Below are 20,899 nucleotides of genomic sequence, written 5' to 3'. Positions count from 1 at the left end.
AAGAAAAGTAAGATCTCATTATGATTGCTATAAACTGCTTTAAAATATTTTGTGGCTCCTCACAGTGTGAAATTGCTGTAATTATCACACCTGCTGCTAGACTGTACTTAAATGCATTATTAAAGAAGCATAAGTTTTCTTTTATGACAAAATTTGTGTTATACTTAATTATATTTCAAATAAGTACATTCATCTTATAATCTTACATATTTAACTACAAGAATTTAAAAATATTTTTCTAAGGAGAGTTCTCAGTGCTTCACAAGACTGCTAAAAGGCCCAACATACAGATGGGTACACACATTCACAGGAATATATATCTGTGTACAAACACATACACATACACCCTAAAGGTGAGAAGCCTGCCATGGGGAATGACCTCATATACTCATTGGAAAGATGGGAGGAGCTAATGCGGAATCATAAAGTCTCAGAAGACCCACCATAGCCAAGTCTCATAGGAATAAAGACTTTCCTCATCACAGCAGTTATGGAATTCCCAGCTGTGAGGGTAGCAAAGAACACAGAAGGAAGAATTTACATTTGTTTCTGCTACATGAAAGGAGAGAGCTTCAGAGCACAGTGTTATATTAGGGCGACCTTTTCAGCATCTGTGGCCATAGGAATCACACCAGTGTGACCTTCCCGATGTGGTGGTTTTGAAAGAAAATGGCCCCCAAAGGCAGTGACACTATTAGGAGGTGTGGCTTTGTTGGACTGGGTGTAGCCTTGTTGGAGGAAGTGTGTCACTGTGGAAGTGGACTTTGAGGTCTCATACACGCTCAAGCCACACCCAGTGTCTCAGTCCACTTCCTGTTGCCTGTGAGTCAAGATGTGAGAACTCTCACCTCCCTCTCTAACACCGTGTCTGCCCGCATGCTGCCTTGCTTCCTGCCATGATGATAGTGGACTGAACCTCTGAACTGTAAGCTAGCCACCACAATTAAATGTTTCCCTTTATAGGAGTTGCCATGGTCATGGTGTCTCTTCACAGCAATAGGAACCCTAACTAAGACACCCCATCAGAGAGAATACCAGGCTTTCTCCTGCTTGCTCTGCAATCCATTTCTCAGCTTGTGCAAACTGTACTTTCCTTGCCCAGGAAAGGTGTCAAGAGACATGAGAATGGGAGAAAAAGAGAAGCAAAGGCACTGATTTCCCCTCCTTTACATCATCAGCAGCAGCTACTGCTAGGTCCAGCATCCCTGTACCCATCCTGATGAAGAGTCCCAGTGAGAAGGCATATCCTCACTGGAGGTCCTGACTTCTGGGCTTTTGTCCCCTAGGCTCAGTTCTTTGGCTGTCATGCTGATCCTTTTCTTTTACTCCTTTATAATTAGGTTCCTGTGTCAAATTCCTTCCTTTTTAATATGAGTGGCAAGATAAATAGTATTAGCTGGAGGTTTGAGAGATGGTTCAGTGAAAGAGCACTGGCTACTTTTCCAAAGGGCCTGGGCTCAATTCCCAGCACTCAGATAGGGATTCAAAATTTGTAACACCTCAGGAAGTGGTCTCATCCAGTGACTGATAGAAGCAGATGCAGAGATCCATGGCCAAGCCCCAGGTGGAGCTCCAGGAGTCCAATCAGCGTGAGAGAGAGAGAGAGAGAGAGAGAGAGAGAGAGAGAGAGAGAGAGAGAGAGGAGGGATTATATGAGCAAGAGATATCAAGAGCATGATTGGAAAAAGCACAGGGACAAATAGCCAAACTAGTGGAAACACATGAACTATGAACTAATAGCTGAGGAGCCCCCATGGAATTGGACTAGGACCTCTAGATAAGTGAGACAGTTGATTAGCTTCAACTGTTTGCGAAGCCCCCAGGCAGTGGGACCGGAACCTGTCCTTGGTGCATGAGCTGGCTTTTTGGAACCTAGGGCCTATGCTGAGACACTTTGCTCAGCCTTTGTGCAGGGAGGAGGGGATTGGACCTACCTCAACTGAATATATCAGGCTGGGCTGACTCCCCAGGGGAGACCCTGCCTTGGATGATGTGGGAAATGGGAGGTTGATTGGGGGGGGGGGGATCTGTGGCTGATATGTAAAATGACTAGAAAATCTCTTATATAAAATTTTTAAAAAAAATTGTAACACCAATTAGCCCTCTTCTGGCTTCCAAGAGCATCAGACACACAGATGGTTCACAGACATACATATAGGCAAAACATCCATGCACATAAAAATAAGTAATTAAAAATTTTAAAATTGTATTCGTAATAACTTTCATTTTTTCCCAACACAAAAAAAAAATAAGCGTTCAATGTTATATTACAGTTGTCACATACTCCCAGGCTTCTGTGAGAATTTAGATTTAATATCAAAATGTTGCCCATGTCAGAACAGAATCACAACATAAATGGGGCATTAGCGGCCCTTAGGCAAAGATCCTGTATGTGGGGAGGAAGGGATGCAATAAAAGACTTAAGAAAGATCCATACGGGAACAGAGAGCAGCACTGTTAGAGTGAGAGGTGAGGTTATATTATATAATATTATATTTTATATTATATTGCATTATATATTAGAAAGACGTGTGATTTGAAAATGCAGGTATAAGGAGGATACATACTGATACTGGACAACCACAGTTTGGTAGATGCATCTGTTAGATATTCTTCATCTGGATTTGGGGTTTGGGCCATGCAATACCTAGACTTCTTTCCTATTTGTACATCTACACGTGATTAGGATCGACATGAAATACTCCCCCAGGATTTGAACAATAAGGAATTGAGATAAAGATGGAGAGGTATGTCCAGTTGTTTGGGATTTGTTTTGCTTCAGTTTTGGTGGGGTTTTTTTTTGGGGGGGTTGGTTGGATTTTTTTTGGGGGGGGGCAGTGGAAATGATTGCCTAATTGGTTCCAGTTGGAGATGTAGAGGGGTAACAAGGCTGAATCCTGACAACGACGCTCACCCGGGGTGAAACCTGTTGTTTGAGCTGCCCATATGGACTGGTTCATTTTCCCCACTGGTTCTTCAGACTCCCTAGTGATTACAGGAGACAATCTACCTCCTCATTCTGAATTCCATTTCTCGGTTAGGTAGCCATGGGATGGTTCCACAGCATGTACCCAACAAACTTAATACAATTTTATTCCTGTTTTCATGCTATGGCAAATAAAATACATTATTTAATTATGTTTTATGATTGTTTGCATACTCTAACTCTTATTAACTCATCATTTTTCAGAGTTTTGTTACATGGCAATACAGGTATATACCAGCACACACATCTGCACATGACTAGTACATGAACTTGAGGCCATTGTATATAACAGGATCTTGTCCCATCGAAATACTCCTGCCTGCAGCTGTAACTCCAGTGGTGGAATACTTACCTAACTGGTACAAAACCCTATGATTAATCCTCAGGACTATTAAAAAAAAAAAAAACACTCCAGTAAGTTAACTTTGTAAATCATGGCTAATGATTTTTCTTGTTTTATTGGCAAAGTTTCCCTAGAACAATTTCTCATGCCATATTTACTACCTAGAAATGACTTCAAATTTTTTCAATACATTGTTTTCTTTCAGAAGTTCAATAGCAATACCAGGAATGTCTTAGAATTATAGTTTCCCCTATGGTATATCCAGTTAAAATTTTCTCTTTTTCTCTTTTACAGTATAAGTACATAATGTTCTGCAGTAAATTAGCCATGTTATTTTAAGTCTTTGTTATATTTCTGCACGAATTAAACTCTTTTTAAATAATACCAAACCAAAAGTAAAGCTTCCAGTCAACCGTGTGGAATACATTTGTACATATATAGATGGGTATGTGTGTGTGTGTCACTAAGCACTCAACACTTGTGGAGTTTTGAATTTATTAGCCTTTCTAGAAGAGCCATAGACCATCTAACAATAACCCCAACACCACACATATGACTCCCTCTTTTGAGCTGTTAGTCCAGAAAGTCCAAGAGACTGAGAACACAGAATAAGCTATTGCTGTTGACCTTGATTACCTCCCAGAGGTGGAAGGCAAGTTTCTATTGCTGAAGGTATCATGCACTTCAGACAGAGAACCCAGAGGACCTGAGTGGGATCTGACCTAAAAGCCTACTCCCTGACAACTGGTTTTCATGGTACCAGAAGGTGCCATGCAAGTTTCCAAAGCACAGAAGGAACCAACAGTGCCACCCAACTATGATGCCTATGAGCCACAACAACAACCAGCATGGCGCAATAACCCTAAGGGTGTAATAGTGGCACACATACCTTGGCAGTAACCAATAGCTCTCTGATTAGACTTAAATCCTTCTCAACAAGAAATAAATCATGCCTGGTACTGGAATTGGGGGTGGGGGTGGAAATAGAATATATTTATATGACAGTATTTGTAAAGAGTACAAATATTAATAATGAACATCTATCAAAGGCATTTACTTTACCAATGTCATAGCTATCCCAGTCATTAGAATTAAGTAGTATGTTTATCACCTTTTCATTGTTGTCTGACATAAATCACTTGAAAAGCAAAACTTTCTGTGTCTCACAGTTTCAAAGGGTTCAACCCATGGTCACTTGGCGCCATTATTATGGCTTATGCTGAGTATCATAGTGTAGAAGATGTGGTAGAAGCTTCTCACCTCATAGCAGCCAGAAGCAGAGATCAGAGAAGAGAGAGCATGATAGGAAGGGTCAGGGACAAGTGCAATCCTTCAGAGACCAGGTCCCATTCCCTAATCTGCATTGATGGAATTAGCACCTTCGTGGTCCAGTTACCCCATAAAAGTGCTATATGTTAGAAATCAAACTTTTAGCAGATGATGGGGGCACTTCATATCTAAAGCACAACAGGTAGAAAGAACAGCGTATGAAAAAGAGCCCTGACGTCCCTTATATATGTGTCTTAATCTTTCTAAACCAGTGTTTCGTTGGGTTGTCTCTATTTTTATCATGCTTTTATTACATTTGTGTGTGTGTGTGTGTGTGTGTGTGTGTGTGTGTGTGTTTACATGTTCAGACATACCAGCATACCATCAAATACCTGTAGAAGTCAGATGACAACCTGCCTGAGTTAGTTCTCTCCTTACACCATGTAGGTCCCAGGGATCGAACTCAGGTTGTCAGGCTGGGTGGCAGGTACCTTTATCCACTGAGTCATCTCTCCAGCCCCAGAGCTGCATCAATGGTAAGAACATATTGGTCTGCTTCCTGATCCACTGAATACCAAGGAGCACACACCTGCGCTGCCATAAGCTCTGCCATGATGAAACTGCAGCCCCCTGAAGCCAAGAGCCAAATGAGCCTTTTCTTCCCTCAGACCCACAGGGATGTATGTATAAGAACATCTCAGCAGAGTCCTTTGAGAAACAGGTTAATTTCGATGGAGCACCTAGCAACTACAACCGTCAGTGTTACAAGTGTGATTTCCATATCTTTAAAGTGAACTTATATTTAAATATTAGTGTCTTTTAAATCATAGTTTAAAGCACTAAAAGAAACATCCCCCTAACCTCGGAGATTTAATAAGTGAAAACTCATTGCCATGCGAAACTCCTGGATAAGAAGATTGTTCAAAATATACCAGCTTGGTATTTTCTGTGTATAATTGCTAGGGATTTTATCACAGGAAACTATAAACTATATCTGGTCTAGTATAATCAACATAGGTCATGTAACATGCATTGTACAAGTATGTGAAGTTTATCATCCTCAGAGCTTCTGTCACAAATTTCAGGTGTTTCATTGTGAATCTGAAGGCTGCAAGGGTGTTCTTTTCTTTTTTGACATGTAAAACTGATTTAGAGTCAAAGCATTTACTTGGAAAAGCCAGAAGAGGGCAGTAGTCTCTAAGGCTTGTGCATCCGAAAAGCAGCTTGAGAATGGGTCATGTCTTGCCTCCTTTGCTGGCATAAATGATGAGGTTCCACGTTGCCATCAATTTTCCTAGCTTAATGTAAAATTCTGTTTGTTCTTCACTTTTCTCTGCGAATTAGAGAAATAAAGCCAGTAAGAATTAAATATCTATACAGAATGCTTGAATGATTTAAGATGAGCAAGAACTGACAACAGACATATTGTCATATTTTACTGATGGATACACTGAACGGTGCATAGCCATTTGGACAGAGCTTGGTTTATTCATGCATGGAGTACCTTTATCCTGGTTCAGATGGGAAAGCCATGCATATTTTTTTTCTGTGCAAGCCACCAGTACCTGTAATTGCTAGCTAGCTCTCAGGAAATGCTTATGCTATCTGTTTTAAAGGAAGACCGCACTTTTAAATTACTACTTTTTTATTTCTAAATGATAAAGTTGAACAGCATGGAGTCATACTCCAAAAAGCTTGTTCAACAATTCAAAGACAAACAATGAAAACAATTATGTATGTGGTTCTCTCACTTAATTGCGTTTGAGCAGGAGTGTAGTGAGAAGAAATTACTTCTACATTACTGAGAAGAAGCTAAGAACAAAGAGATTCTACATGTTTACACTCAAATCTAAAAATGAAAGCTGGAGAGACTAGCAGTGGCCATGCATTTTTACAAATGTATCCATCTGCTGCAGGGTACATTAATTTTCCTGGCAAAGTTTAATGTATATTTTAAGACGTGATATGCTACTCAACAACCATGCTTGAAAAACCAGCATTCTGGAATCTTTCAAAACCAGCCGTTTCCAAGGGGGAGAAAATCTATCTACCATCTGCTTGCTTCATTAAAATACATAATAAGGGGGAAGAACAGAATTGGATTTTCACTAGCTCAGTGCTCCCCAATGTCCACTCCACTGTGGTTATTGTATACAGCAGCCTATATAGAAAACAAGTCCCAAGGAAACCTCAACCCCTGTATTTCACCTCTTTTACCTATATGCAAACACAGCAATAAACTTTATTCTTAAAAAAACACTTTAGTTAGGACAAATCAACTTGAAAATAGTATTTTTCTAATATTCTTCCATCAACTGAAGGAGCACTTTTCAAATCCACTGTGAAATCCTGAAATTGGAGAATATCATAACAACAGTTTGTCATGGAAAAGCCAAGATTTCTGTCACAAACCATCAACGAGTATAATTAGTATTCGAGAGTTACAGATATAGAAACATTATTGTCAAGAACTAAATGGAAACTGTTGTTTATAAAATAAACTCTATGAAATCATAGTTACATGTGGACAACTTAATTATGAAGAGCATCTGGTTTGCTGAGGTCATGGCCTTGTGTTTGGCTTTCAGCATTGCTGTGTGATAAATTATCTCAATGTTTAAATGCTTTCCTATATTAGAAAAATGATGGTTACACCAATCAATTAAATGTAGCGAAATTTTTAGGTACCCACTGGCAGTGGGGATAAAAATATCAAAACAGAGTAAGACATAGGGTAGTGGTTTGATTTAATGAGTATGTTCTTTATAGATTCATATATTTGAGCACATGATCTGCAGTTGGTGGGGAGACTGAGGAGGTGTGGTCTTGTGGAAGAAGTATGTCAGTAGAGGTGGCCTTTGAGGGTTTAAAGACTTGTGCTATCTCCAGTTGCTCTCTCTCTACTCTGTGCTTTCAGGTCAAGATGTGAGCTCCTAGCTTGCTGCTGCTGCAGCCATGCTTGCTACTTTACCACCTGTTCTTTGCATGGCTTCAGGCTCTTGAAAGAAATTGGAAATAAGAAAAGTTGGGGGGAGGGACTGGAGGCCGAAGCTACCAGAATTTTAGACAAGAGCTAAAGCCTGGGGTCAAGAGCTAAAGCCTGGGGACAAGAGCTGAAGCCTGGGGACAAGACTTATCTTTAAATGGTCTAAAGAATGGGGATGTCAAGCCAGGTGGTGGTGGTGCACGCCTTTAATCCCAGCACTCGGGAGGCAGAGCCAGGCGGATCTCTGTGAGTTCGAGGCCAGCCTGGGCTACCAAGTGAGTTCCAGGAAAGGCGCAAAGCTACACAGAGAAACCCTGTCTCGAAAAACAAAACAAAACAAAACAAAACAAAACAAAACAAAAAGAATGGGGATGTCTGGGATGTCTAAAGGCTCCATCTTCCTAATCTGGATTCTATGTGCACTCCTGTTTGATCTACCATATCGCTGTGGAGAATACACAGACCTCCTAATGATGGGCTGCAGCATCTTCGGTCCATCCTGCTGACTCCTGCTGTTCCCCTGGAGGCCCTGTGACACTGTGGGCTCAGAGTTACCAAAAGAGAAAACTTTCCAACTTTAGGTGAATTTTTTTAAGGACAAAGTTTCCCCAGAGAGCCCTGACTGTCCTGTAACCTACTATGGAGACCACCTAGACTCGAACTCACAGAAATCCACCTACTTCAGCTATCTGAGTGCTGAGATTAAAGGCATATGCCACCACATCCAGCAAAGGTGTATCTGTCTTTGATTACATAAAATTGTGTTTGGATTTAATCCCAACTGTGCATGATGACAGGTACTATATTCCAACTTGTTCACTGAGAATAAATACCATACTGTTTCCTTTCAATAGGTTGCCCACAATTTTTCTTACATTGTAGTTCTTTTTAAGTGTAATTCACTGTTAGCTTCTTGATAGAATTAAATTGTTTATTTCTATTCTTGACCAAAGGTTGAATCTCCACCTGACTCCCTCTAATTTGAATAAGCATCATGCCTCATCAACCAAATGGTATTCCAAAATAAAGAATTATGAAGCAAAATACTTCCTTATGACTTGGCCTGTGTCTTTTTAATGGTGTTTTTATTTTCAAGATTATAATACATATAATTACATCATTTCCCTTCCTTTTCCTCCCTCCAATCCTCCCATGTGCACCCACTTACTCTCAAGTTCATATCCTTTTTCTTTAATTGTTATTATGTAACATATATTGTTACATATATATTAGTATATATGTGTATTCTATATATTAGTATATACATACTAATACATACATGTTATATATAATGTGTGTATTAGTATTACATGTATATAATATAATATAATGTATATGTTATAGACATATATACAGGTGTATTTGTGTATTTATGAATATATATTCCTAATGTATATATTTTATATATATACTATATATGTATAGTACATATGTTATATGTAGTATATGTGTTTTGTATATATGTGTGTGTGCGTGTGTAATACATATATATATATATATATATATATATATATATATATCCTAGTTAGAGTTTTTTATTGCTGTGAAGAGATACCATGACTATGGCAACTCTTATAAATAAAAACATTTAATTGAGGTGGCTCACTCACAGTTTCAGAGATTCACTCCATTATCACCAGGATAGGGAGCATGATGGCATGCAAGGAGATGTGGTACTGAAGCTGAGAGTCCTACATCTTGACTCAGAGGCAGCAGAAAGTGGACTGACTATCACACTGAGTGAAGCTTGAGAAAAGAGACCTCAAAACCCGCCCCCACAGAGACACATTTCCTCCAACAAAGCCACACCTCCTAATAGTGCCATTCCCTTTGGGGGCCATTTTCTTCCAAACCACCACAATATATATCATCTATGTTAATAAATATGTTATATATGTTAATAAATATATAACACATATAATAAATATGTTCCTAAATACATAAATACACCTGTTCCATCCATATAATGTTGCTTGTATGTTTTTAGGGCTGAACCAATGGGTTTGCTCTTCCCTGGGAAAGACTATTTCTGTGGCTCTCAGCATTTCTCAGTTGCCTGTAGTTATTTGTAAAAAGTTGAAGCCTCATAAGCTTTCCCTCATCCACATTAGTATGTCTGTAGCTGATGTCCTTGTTTGGGTCATATTTAGACAACCATGTTTATGAGACTTCATGGGTGTAACTTCTGTCATTTCTAGGGGGCATAGTCTCACAGCAAACTCCCTGTTTGAATGGCTCATATCATATTTCCACTCCATCTCCTTTGGTGCAGGAATTATACTGTAGACGTATTAGTTGGGACTGGGCCCTACAACTCTGAACTTTGACTGTTTGTGGGTTTCTGTAATGGTCTCCAACTGTTGCAAAAAGAATTTTCCTTGATGAGGTATAAGAACTTACCTAGGGGTATAAGGATAAATATTTAGTACGTAGTTAGGGATTGTGCTGATGTCCTAGTTAGGGTCACTTTTGCTACGGTGAAACACCACGGCCAAAAGCAAGTTGAGGAGGAAAGGGTTTATTTGACTTGCTCTTCACATCATGGTCCATCGCTGAAGGAAGTCAGGGCAGGAATTCAAACAGGGCAGGAACCTGGAGTCAGGAGCTGATGCAGAGGCCATGGAGGGGTGCTGCTTACTGGCTTGCTCTCTATGGCTTCCTTAGACTGCTTTCTCATAGAACCCAGGACCATCAGCCCAGGTGTGGCCCCATCCACAATGAGCTGGCCCTCCACATTTCTCTGTTATGTGCTAATTATCCAAGATTTGGGGACATTGTTCATACAACTATGATACATATGAAGAGAACAAGATGAAGCATTATTTTCCAAAATATAATAAATGGCATAAGTAATTTTAAAAAAGAAAAGAAAGGATGAAAGAAAAGAAAATGTTCTATAGACTTACCTCCAGCCTGATTTTATGGAGGCATTTTCTCAACTGAAGCTCCCTCCTCTCTGATGACTCTAACTTGTGTCAAGTTGACATAAAACTAGCCAGCACAGCTGGTATAATAAAGTGGTTGCATTCTTTATAGTTTATTCTAAAATTTGCAGATTTCATGACTTCCCTAAGTATATGTAATTCCAGCCTTGACTCCTTAGAACAAGCAATTCCTCCTCTCTAAAACAATCTTTCCTCTCCACCTGCTAGGTGACCTATTGCTCAGCAGCTCATCTGAAGCTAATAAATAAATACACCCCCCTCACACTAAAGCAGGCTTTCTTTCTCGATGTCTCCAGCATCTAGCAGAGGGTCTGACAGTAAAACACAAGGAAGTGTCAACCTCACCTGAATGCAACTAAGTTTTAAGTAGAGTTAGCTGTATACCATTGACAAGAAAAAAAACTTTAAAATAATAAATAATAATAATAATAATAACAACAACAACAGTCAATTCTCTCCTATTTCAGTGTGAAATTTTAATTGAATCTAGTTTCACTGTGTTGGGGTGGAGGTTGTTTTTCTTTTTGTTGTTGTGGTTATTGTTGGACATTTGCTTTGGTTTTTACAGTACTGGTGACCAAGGCCAGTGCCTCATGCATGCACTACAGGCACTACCCTACCACAGAGCTACATCTCAAGCCTGTTTGTAGTTGTTTTGAGACAGGATCTTACTACATTAACCAAGTTGGCCATGAACTTGTGATCCTCTCACTTCAGCCTCCTGAGTAGCTGGGACAATAAATAAGGACTGAGACACTAAACCTAGTTTATTTTCCCTGTTTTCAGCACCAAGCGTGAAGAACTGTCTGTATTTTTATTTTGTCTTAATTCCAGGAGGTCTCATTTTCCTCAGAAACCTCTACCTACAGCACTATGGAGAGCAGAGGACCTAGTGGAAAGAGTAGTTCTACCTATAGAACACAAACTACAGTCCTTTCATTAGATTTTTTAAAAATACCAGAACTGTTTTTATGTCTGGTGAAATTATTAAGGCCACTCCACGTAGTTAAAAGGAGATTTATTTAATGGCGTAACTTACAAATTAAGTGATAGGTAGGTCGTGGGGTCTGGGGAAGGTGTATCGCAGTCCAGCAGTGTTCTCTGGTGCTCTGCTTGGCCCACCTCCACCGTCCAGCGTCCCGGAACCGAGAGAGCCTCGCCCATCCAGATCTTGGGTCTCCAGGCGCCTCCCTTGCCCCGCCTTGTAGGCGTGACAGTTGCCGAAGTCTCAATGGGGGTTGGAACTTCCAGATCAAAGCTGGAATGGCTACCCACTACAGAATCACTACACATTCTGATGGGTTTGGAAAAACATTTCATCACCTTATGCCATACATAAGGAGTAAACTATGATTTTAGTAAAATATCAAATTGAAGTACTCAACTTGTTCCAGACAAATGCCAATGTTTAATAACCATGGGAAACAAAGAGGAAGATAAGCCTTTGACGGGAAAGACATATTCCCAGGGCAGCAGTCATTGCTGCATACCCATTAACAACCAGACATAAAGAGCTCTTTGGTTCTAAGCATTAGAGGCCGTAGCTATTTCTTAAGGCTTTAAGGCATCCCAGAAGATGCGGCATCTCTTGAGAAGGAAGTAACAGGTAATCAAGATGCCTCTTCCTTCTACCCAGCTATACTAGTCAATAAAAGCAGATCCTAGAAACATTCTTCACCCCAGGAAAACTGCCTAACAGACAGGAGAGAGTTCAACATCCCCCTTCCTGTTTCCTGTGGGCCTTTAGGGTAGACAAATAAAAACTGATTCAGCCCTTAAAATGTGTGTGTGTGTGTGTGTGTGTGTGTGTGTGTGTGTGTGTGTACATATATATGGGGAAGTTGGATATAAGATTTGAAGAAGGATAAAAAGAGAGGAGAGGATAACAGCACTCTTCAGTTAGACTCCATTTTGAAAACACCACTCTTTGGATTTCTATTTCACCCTTTCCAGTCTATAGCAATCTCCCCACAATTTCAGGCCTTCCAAATCCATGCTTGCTTTGACTAGCAGGAATCCCAGCAGAGTAGGAGTGAGCTCTTCTTCTAGGTGATCATTTTAACTTCAAGTGCTGATCACTCACAATACAGGGGTGGAAAGTGGTGGGCTTCCTTTCTCTGTTTTAAGTTTCCTAGCCTTCGCCTGTGGCTTTGTCTCATGTACGTGTTCAGAGAGCAGCACAGTATGTTCCAAAGGTGAGTCAAGTCCGGCTCCTGTTTACAAAACTCTAGAGCAAATCCTGTGGCTGCCAGCAATTTTCTTTTTTTCTATTTTTAAAACTAAGTCTCAAGATACAAGGATTTGCTTTTAAAGTAAATTCTTTATTATGTTTTTTTTTAAAAGGTATGTTAGTGAAAGGATTCCACAGGGGACCTCAAAACACCACATTTCCTTTGTTCCCCCCTTGCAATTTCCTACTGAGTCACTTGAGTTGCTCAACCTGAAGGACACTTAAGTATAATTACTGCGACGGCAAACAGTCTCCCCGGACACAGCAGTGACACAGGCCCCTCCTTTCACAAGTGCACACACAGGTTCGTTCTGTTTGCTTCGGGTTTTTCCACAGCTATTAACATGACTCAGCTGGGCTCAATGGCAGGGATGCCCTTGGATGAGCTGCAGTCCGGGCTTCTGTGTGGATTCCAGACATCAGCTTCGATTATTAATTCCCCTTGAAGTTTCAGCTGGCCACCTCCCGCTCAGCACTACAAAATAATTCGGTATTTTAAACAGGAGAGAAGGGCCTTAGTGAGATTAGCTGAGCCTCGGAGCTTCTGTGGCTAGCCTTGCTCTTTTAGGAATACTTGAGAGGTTCTTCCGGGACACTCTAATGGGCTGTGGATTTTAAAAGGTGTGTGCCTCCTGACAGGACCTCCTGATTTCTACTTTCAGCAGACTCCTTGTGGTCCAAGGTAATCAGCAGTCCCTTGGCCCTTTCTCAATGCACAGTTAACACTGCAGCTAACTTGCAGTCAATAGTAAGAGTTCCTGTGGGCAAACATGAGGGCTAAGAGTGACCTAGCAGTAGGGAAATGAATTTACTGACATCTTCTCTCTGTTTCCATAGACAAGGAGGAAAAGGGCTGCTGCAGAATATTTGTGTAAATATGCAAATATGTGCTGCATTTGTTTAACGATGTAAAGATGTGTTGCATTTGGTTAACTATGTAAAGATGTGTTGCATTTGTTTATGTTGCAGAATTTTTAACTAAGTAAAGGTGTATTGCACTTGTTTAATTATGTGAAAGTGTGTTGCTGTTTCACTTTGCCCGCCTAAGGCACCTGATGGGTCTAATAAAAAGCTGAATGGCCAATAGTGAGAGAGGAGATGTAAGTGGAACTTCGGGGCAGGGACAGTAAGGAGCAGGAGGAACTTAGGCTCAAAGAAGAAACAAAAGGGGATGACATGGAGACGCCAGGGACCACCCAGCTAGGAGAAAGCAGGAAAGTAGGACATACAGAATGAAAGAAAGGTAAAAAGCCCAGAGGCAAAACGTAGATGAAGAGAAACAGGTTAAATTATGTTAAAAGAGCTAGTGAGACAAGCCTAAACTGAGGCTGAGCATTCATAATTAATAAGTCTCGGTGTCGAGTTGGAAGCCCAAAGAAAATGCCAACTACCAAGGACATTCTCCAGGAGAACATCATCTCCAAGAATATTTTGAAATTTGGATATTTTAAACATCTTTATAGAGAAAATCATCCCTAATTTAAGGAACAAGAAATTAAGAAAGCACTCAGCCTATAATAAAGGACTCTGGAGCTCCAGGCTTGGTGAGAAATTGACTGTCACATTTGTCTTTCCTAAGTAGAAGTCAGGCTTGTGTGTAGTAGGCCAAAGAAAAGTGCGTCTATGTCTGCAATGTAGCTAACCACTTACCTTCCCTGAACTCTGTGCTCTTGTCTGAGATGATGGATATTATGCCAAAAAAAAACCTTTCAACTACCCACCAGCCACTTTGTGGTACTGGAGAAATGAGACCCTCCGAGGTTTTCGTTTCTTCTCCTTTGTTTCTACTCAGTGACTATCTCCTAAGAAGGACCATACTTTTTGGAGTTAGCACACACCAAAGAAAAGCCTGCATCCCAACGCCATACGGTGTGCCTGCCTCCCATCACCCCAGTGAGGATGGTAAACATGCTCTCGTGTACAATGCTGTTCATCTTGCCTCCAAAATGTATTAAATCTCTCCTCTACCTCTTTATCAAAACCTTGCTCACAGGCCTCCAGGCTAATTTTCCTAATGTGATGCATTCTCCACATTGCAGTCAAAGGTAATTTCTTTTAAAAGTTTGAGAGCGCGTCTGGACCTGGTCAGAAATGCACCTGTGGTCTTACTGCTCTTGAATGAAACCCAAGCCTCCTGACCATATTCCCAAAGGCAGTCAGGATCCGACCTGACTCTAGCTCTGACTGTGGGCGTCCGACCCTTCAGTTGCTGGGCTTCTCCTCTCCGGTGCTCTTTTCCATGCTAGACTCGGTGCTTTCCTCACTGGGAGCTTCGGTGTGCTCTTCTCTTTCCCCTGGCTTGACCGGAAATGATGGTCAGCATTTTCAAGAAAGGAGGCTGCAGAGTCAGTGTGCTGTAGACTTGAATCCAGTCTCGGACACTTAGAAACTCCGTGCCCGGTGCCTCGGTGACTCTGTGTCTCCCTTACCCACCAAATGGGTCCCATAAGCATGTATTCACTAGTAGAATTGAGAGGGTAGACGGAATGAGTGCATGAAGAGCTCTTAAAATACCTCTGGGCTCCATAAAACACTGTAGCCTGAGTCTTAAGAGGTTTGCCCCAGCTGCCCTAGCTACGTTATGTCTCGTGCCATCCCTTCAAACTTAGCCTCTGCCTCAGCTTCTTCTTTCTTTCTTTCGTTGCCCTAACCTCAATTTATAATTCCTTCGGTAATTTTTTTTTTAAATTTTTATTTTGCAATACAATTAAGTTCTACATACAGGCACAGATTCCCTTGTTCTCCCCGTTCCCGCCCCCCTCACCTTCCCCCCAGCCCGCCTCCCATTCCAATCTCCTCCAGGGCAAAGCCTTCCCCACAGACTGAGATCAACCTGGTGGACTCAGTCCAGGTAGGTCCAGTCCCCTCCTCCTTCGGTAATTTTTATAGTGCAGTTTGTTATCTGTCTTCATCATTTAAGTGGGAGCCCTATACCGATAGAAACCTCAGCAGTCCTATTCAACGTGGTGTCCCCACCTTAACACGGTGCCTGCAGCATATTGAATAGTGTGGGGATGAATAAAAGAACCACAATAAGAACAAACACTTGTGTGGTGTGTAGTCGGCCGCACAGCTGCACAGAGGTTCGAGAACTGGCCATTCCTGGATCCCCAGGTGCTGACGCTTACGTCAGTCATTAGGATCCTAGACAGCACCAGAGGCAGGGAATGGAAGAAGGAGGGAAATTCTCCACCACTGACTGTTCCTCTGCACATACGCTCGTCCATTATGTCCTTCTCAATATCCCAAAGAACTAGCAATTACAAAATGTAAATACCACTTCGGCCTCGGGGTCTGTTTTGTCTCACAAATTCTTGAAGATTCGTAGAGAGTCACCAGAGTGACTGTTTAGGATTTTAAACTTCTCAAAACAAACAAAATAAAATCTACACTCGTATTTGTAGGTTTATAATGTAGTTAGATAAAGGCGGACACGGTGAAAAACCACTTTCCCATCAGTGAAAATGAGAACTCCAAGTCACACAGTTCCTCATTGCGCCACCTGAGGGCGCAAGAACACCAGCGAAGAGAAACACCTGCCCGAAAAAGCTTTGTAACCTTTTCTCCAGGTACCCCTTTTCTTATCCACATCAGAACTATGTGACAGAGCTTGATAAAATTCTAACTCAATGGCTCTTCTGAGTCAAAAATTGAATTTTATCAGGCACCTCCAGTACTTTCCATGCAGCTAATGTTTGAAAACCTCCAGGGACCTCTCATGGGAGTTGACTGAAGGGTGTAATTTCTGCACATTGTCTCTGCTGCAGAGACGATTCATCAGCTTATGCAACATAAAGCTACTAATTAGAAAATCGCATTCTTTTAAAATATACTGAGATTAACATTCATAGTGCAATTTGCGGCTGTCGATTCTGAATCAGAGAGTCGGGTGCGAGTCTAGGTCTTACAGCGCTGTGGAGCGCCACATCCAGGTGCTCACTGTGGGGCAGGCGGACTGTTCAGTCACCTGCATACTTTTTCCTGATTAAATCACCGTTCCACAGTCTACATTTGTCTTTCCCATGTGCATAGATGCACAAAGCCGCAATCTGTATAATAACTTGAACTATAAACAGCTGCCAGTGTCTGATTTAAAAATAAAAGCACTAGCTCTTTATTCTCCAGCACCGATGATACCCTTTCCGGGGTTCTCAGGGAACTGATTTTGCCCAACTTCAGTCTCACTAGCTCTAGAAAGCCATTCTGTCAAAGATTCAACTGGAAATGTCTCTCTTAAGTTCTGTGTTAACCTAGTCCAGTGCCCTTCCTGTGTTTCTAACATCCTTGGCATTTCCTTCCTTCCTTATCTTGGTCTCTCTATACCTCTACCCTAGTCTCTTACATTCTACGCCTAATAATTTGGCTCTTTGAGAAACTACGTGTATGTGTTCTGCTGTGGTCCACAGGTGAGCACACTGTCCCCCACTCCCGCATCTCTTCTGGTGTTCATTGGCATGGAACCATTTCGTTTCAGGCAGGTGCCCAAAGGCCACCTGGATTCTCCCTCTTGATCATTCTGACAAATACTCACTGGGTCCCAGATCCGCAGACCTGTGAACAAGACCACAGAGGCCACTGCCTTCTCTCTGCCCCACACCCTCACCTTGTTCTTTCAAATCCTGGAATCTGCCCATTTGACCCCCAGTGCTTTTTGCACATTCTTTCTGTTTTCATTGCTCCTGGCCTGACTGCCACCGTGGTTACAAGATGCTCCTGTCCCGTATCCCTGCTCAGCCATGCCCCTTATCCCTGCTCAGCCACGCCCCTTGTCTCCTCTGTCTTCCACGGTTGCTCCAGCCCCCCAACCTCACACACTTCATTTAAGTGCTCCAGGGCACTTCTATCCTTTAAGCCTCAGTTCAAAATACTGTTCATCCTCTTTTGAAGTCTTTAGTAAGTCAGAAATTTTTAGTAATTAATCTCAATGTAATTTGTTGGTAAAAATTACCATATTTTACTAAAATAACTGTTTGAATCCCTTTGAGCACAAAAATCGCTGTCTTTCATTTTAATATCAACTGCAGCTCCCTACTCAACCATTTTTAAAGTAATGAATACAAAAATTCATGATCCTTGTTAGAGTAAAACTTACATTTGGGGAGAGGAGACATGTTTTTAAAATCATGTTAACAACACTAAACCAGAGTTCAGGAGCCATGTCCTGTTTATACAGCGTCTGCCGCAGCAAGTGACGTATCAGAGACTTGAATGCCGTTGAATTAAAAATGGATGCACAAAGGATAAGAAATAGGGAACTCAAAAAACATGAACCTCATCCACTTCTAACAGCCAGAGAATGTGCCCCCTCTAGTGTTTTCCATCTTTACTTCTCTCCCACCCCAGACTCAACTTGTCCACACCCTAACAGTGTTTATAGGCAATCAGCGTATTCTGGGACCTCCATCACCCTATCCATCCTGCCTCTGCAGCCTTCTCTTGCCTGGAAGGCCTGCCTAGACACCTTCTCTCCTAATACGACCCTCCATGCAGTGCTCTCTGGTGAATTCAGCCCCTCTTTATACACTGTACATGCATAAAGCCTGTGTGCCATTGCAGTTTTTACACCATAATGTGAGATCATTCATAATCACTACTTTGAATCCTAGGAAGGTTCCATTGGAGTGGCAATTTCATGATCTTGTCCCTCAGAAAGATTAATTTGAAAGTGCTTCAAGATGAACCATGCTCCAGTTTCTTTCATATCCCTAGCTACAGCATTCACAGCTGGATACTATAAAAGAAATCAATATTGCATGTTTATTGATTCTTTCACAACTGGAAGGCTCTTTGTACACAGAGGCAATCCTGGTTAGCTAATACGATTGTGTGGGCATAGATTGATCTGGATCATAGTGGAGTTAGGGGGAAGGGAGGCAGCTATCCCGATTTACCTCTTTGGAAAGTAAGTTGAAATCTCACCTGTAACCTGCTTTTGAAAATTCAATACAGTGGTGGAATTTTTCAGAAAAAAAAAATACATGACTTCCTGGAAATTTGAGCTATGTATGTAAGTGGTTTGTGCGAGTAGCTTTCCATCAGTCACCAGCGTGTAGATGTCCCATATTGCAGTAATTATGAAAGGTTGCTTCATCTTTCATGCTGAATAAGTTCTTATTTGCTACAAGCCTTCAGTTATTAACTGTAACAGAAATGAGAGCACATAAATAGAGCTTGATGTTTTTCCATGGGGGAAAAAATGAAGTAGATGTCATTGACAGTGCAAAAAATAATAATAAAAAGAAAGAAAAATGATGTGGGGAGTATCATAAAAAGCAATCAGCCAAACCTGTCATACCAAGAACTCTGGTACAAATTGGGCAGAAAGAAGGTCCCTGACTGATGAGCAGTCAGATGGCAGCCATGACCTCTCTGCATGGCCATATTCAATTTTTGCCAGAGATGAATGTTCATTATTTTCTTATGTAATCATAGCAAGATGTCTGGAAATCATGGGGATTTTTCCCTCTCACAATCTCAAGATATTAAAGCTTGGTTTTTGTGGAATTAAACAACCTGGAATATGCTAAGTTACACCAATTTTAAAAGAAGTTAAACAAAAAAAATTCACCTTTCCTGCCTGTTTTTCATATCTATACGAGAAATGCATGGAAAGCATGCCTTTGGGGCTGAACTCAGTCCCATAGGGGACTGACATGAGGCTAACAGGAGAGACCAAGTACAATTTCTGCAAGCCCACGCTTCCTAGGTTGGTTCTATAATGCCAGTAAACAAGAGTGGGTCCATCCTGTGGAAATCAAGTGCATCCACAAGCGGGAGCTTTCAACCTTTATTTCCATGGCCTCCTCGATGACAGCAAAAAGATTGGGATTTGCCTATCGCTCGAGAGTTGTAACATTGGGGGCCACACGTAGCCACAGGAAAAGCATCTACCACATTCTTAGGCACTCTGAGCTGAGTGTTGCATTTGCTGTTGCTGTCAACCTTGCCACACCCTCAGTTCTTTAGCACAGCTGTAAATCAGGTCACCATCTTGTTTTCACCATAGCAACAGCTAGTTTGCGTTACAGACATTTTAATAATTCAATTCCATAAGGCAAACATTCTGTGGTATCCCTTGCATGCAAAGACAAATGGAGGAACAACCTACTCAAGGCTGAGCACAGCTCCAATGCTTTCAAAACCTTCCATTGTTCATAACTGAACGGTGATATCACAAAACAGGAAATTTAAAGTTAGCCAGTATTATCAGAATCTACACAATCCTTAAGATAGACAAAGATTGCTCCTTAAGAGCTAAAGAGCTAGAGAGCTGGCTCAGCGGTTAAGAGCACTGGCTGCTCTTCCAGAGGACCTCGGTTCGATACCCAACACTTTCATGGCAGCTCACAACTGTCGATAACTACACTTCCAGGGGATCCAACATCCTCATGCAGACATGAATTCAGACAAAACACAAATGCACATAAAATAGAAACTAAATTAAATCTTTAAAAAGAAGAAAGGGGGGAAAAAAGCTGGGCAGTGGTGGTGCACACCTTTAATCCCAGCACTTGGGAGGCAGAGGCAGGTGGATGTCTGTGAGCTCAAGGCCAGCCTGGTCTACAGAGTGAATTCTAGGACAGTTAGGGCTACACAGAGAAACTATGTCTCAGAAAAAAAAAGGGGGGGAAGGGGGAGTTAATCTCAAATCTCCAGGAATCCTAATTTGAGTTCAGTATCATGTAACATGCAAACACTGAATATGCAATAAAAGCAATTGACCTGTCTCTGATCCTATACTGCTGAATTCATGTTGTTCTGACATGTAAGACTGCCATTCTTCAGGATATGTAAGACTCCCATCCATCAGGATCTTGTTTAATATCCAACATCACCTTTGTTCTCATTCTGACTCCACGAACTTCTTCTTTCATCATTTTCCTAACATTCACATTGATCTAACTTTTCATTCATAGCTCCTTGAGCTGTCTTCCTAGAACCTTAACATGCCCTCTTACTGCCGGTGAAACAGTCAACTAACACTTAGTTCAGTTATCTTAAAGTCTCTGTTCTGTGTCTTTTTAGTGTAATACGAGGAAAAATTGATGAAAATGTAGTTTTGTTGTTTCAGGAACTGAAAACCTTTACAAGCATTAGTAGTATATCAAATATGGCCACAAAGGGTCTGCATTGCTGGGAA

This window comes from Peromyscus eremicus, chromosome 16_21 (assembly GCF_949786415.1).
Source record: "Peromyscus eremicus chromosome 16_21, PerEre_H2_v1, whole genome shotgun sequence".
Lineage (NCBI taxonomy): Eukaryota > Metazoa > Chordata > Mammalia > Rodentia > Cricetidae > Peromyscus > Peromyscus eremicus.
This window is presented reverse-complemented; position numbering follows the sequence as displayed.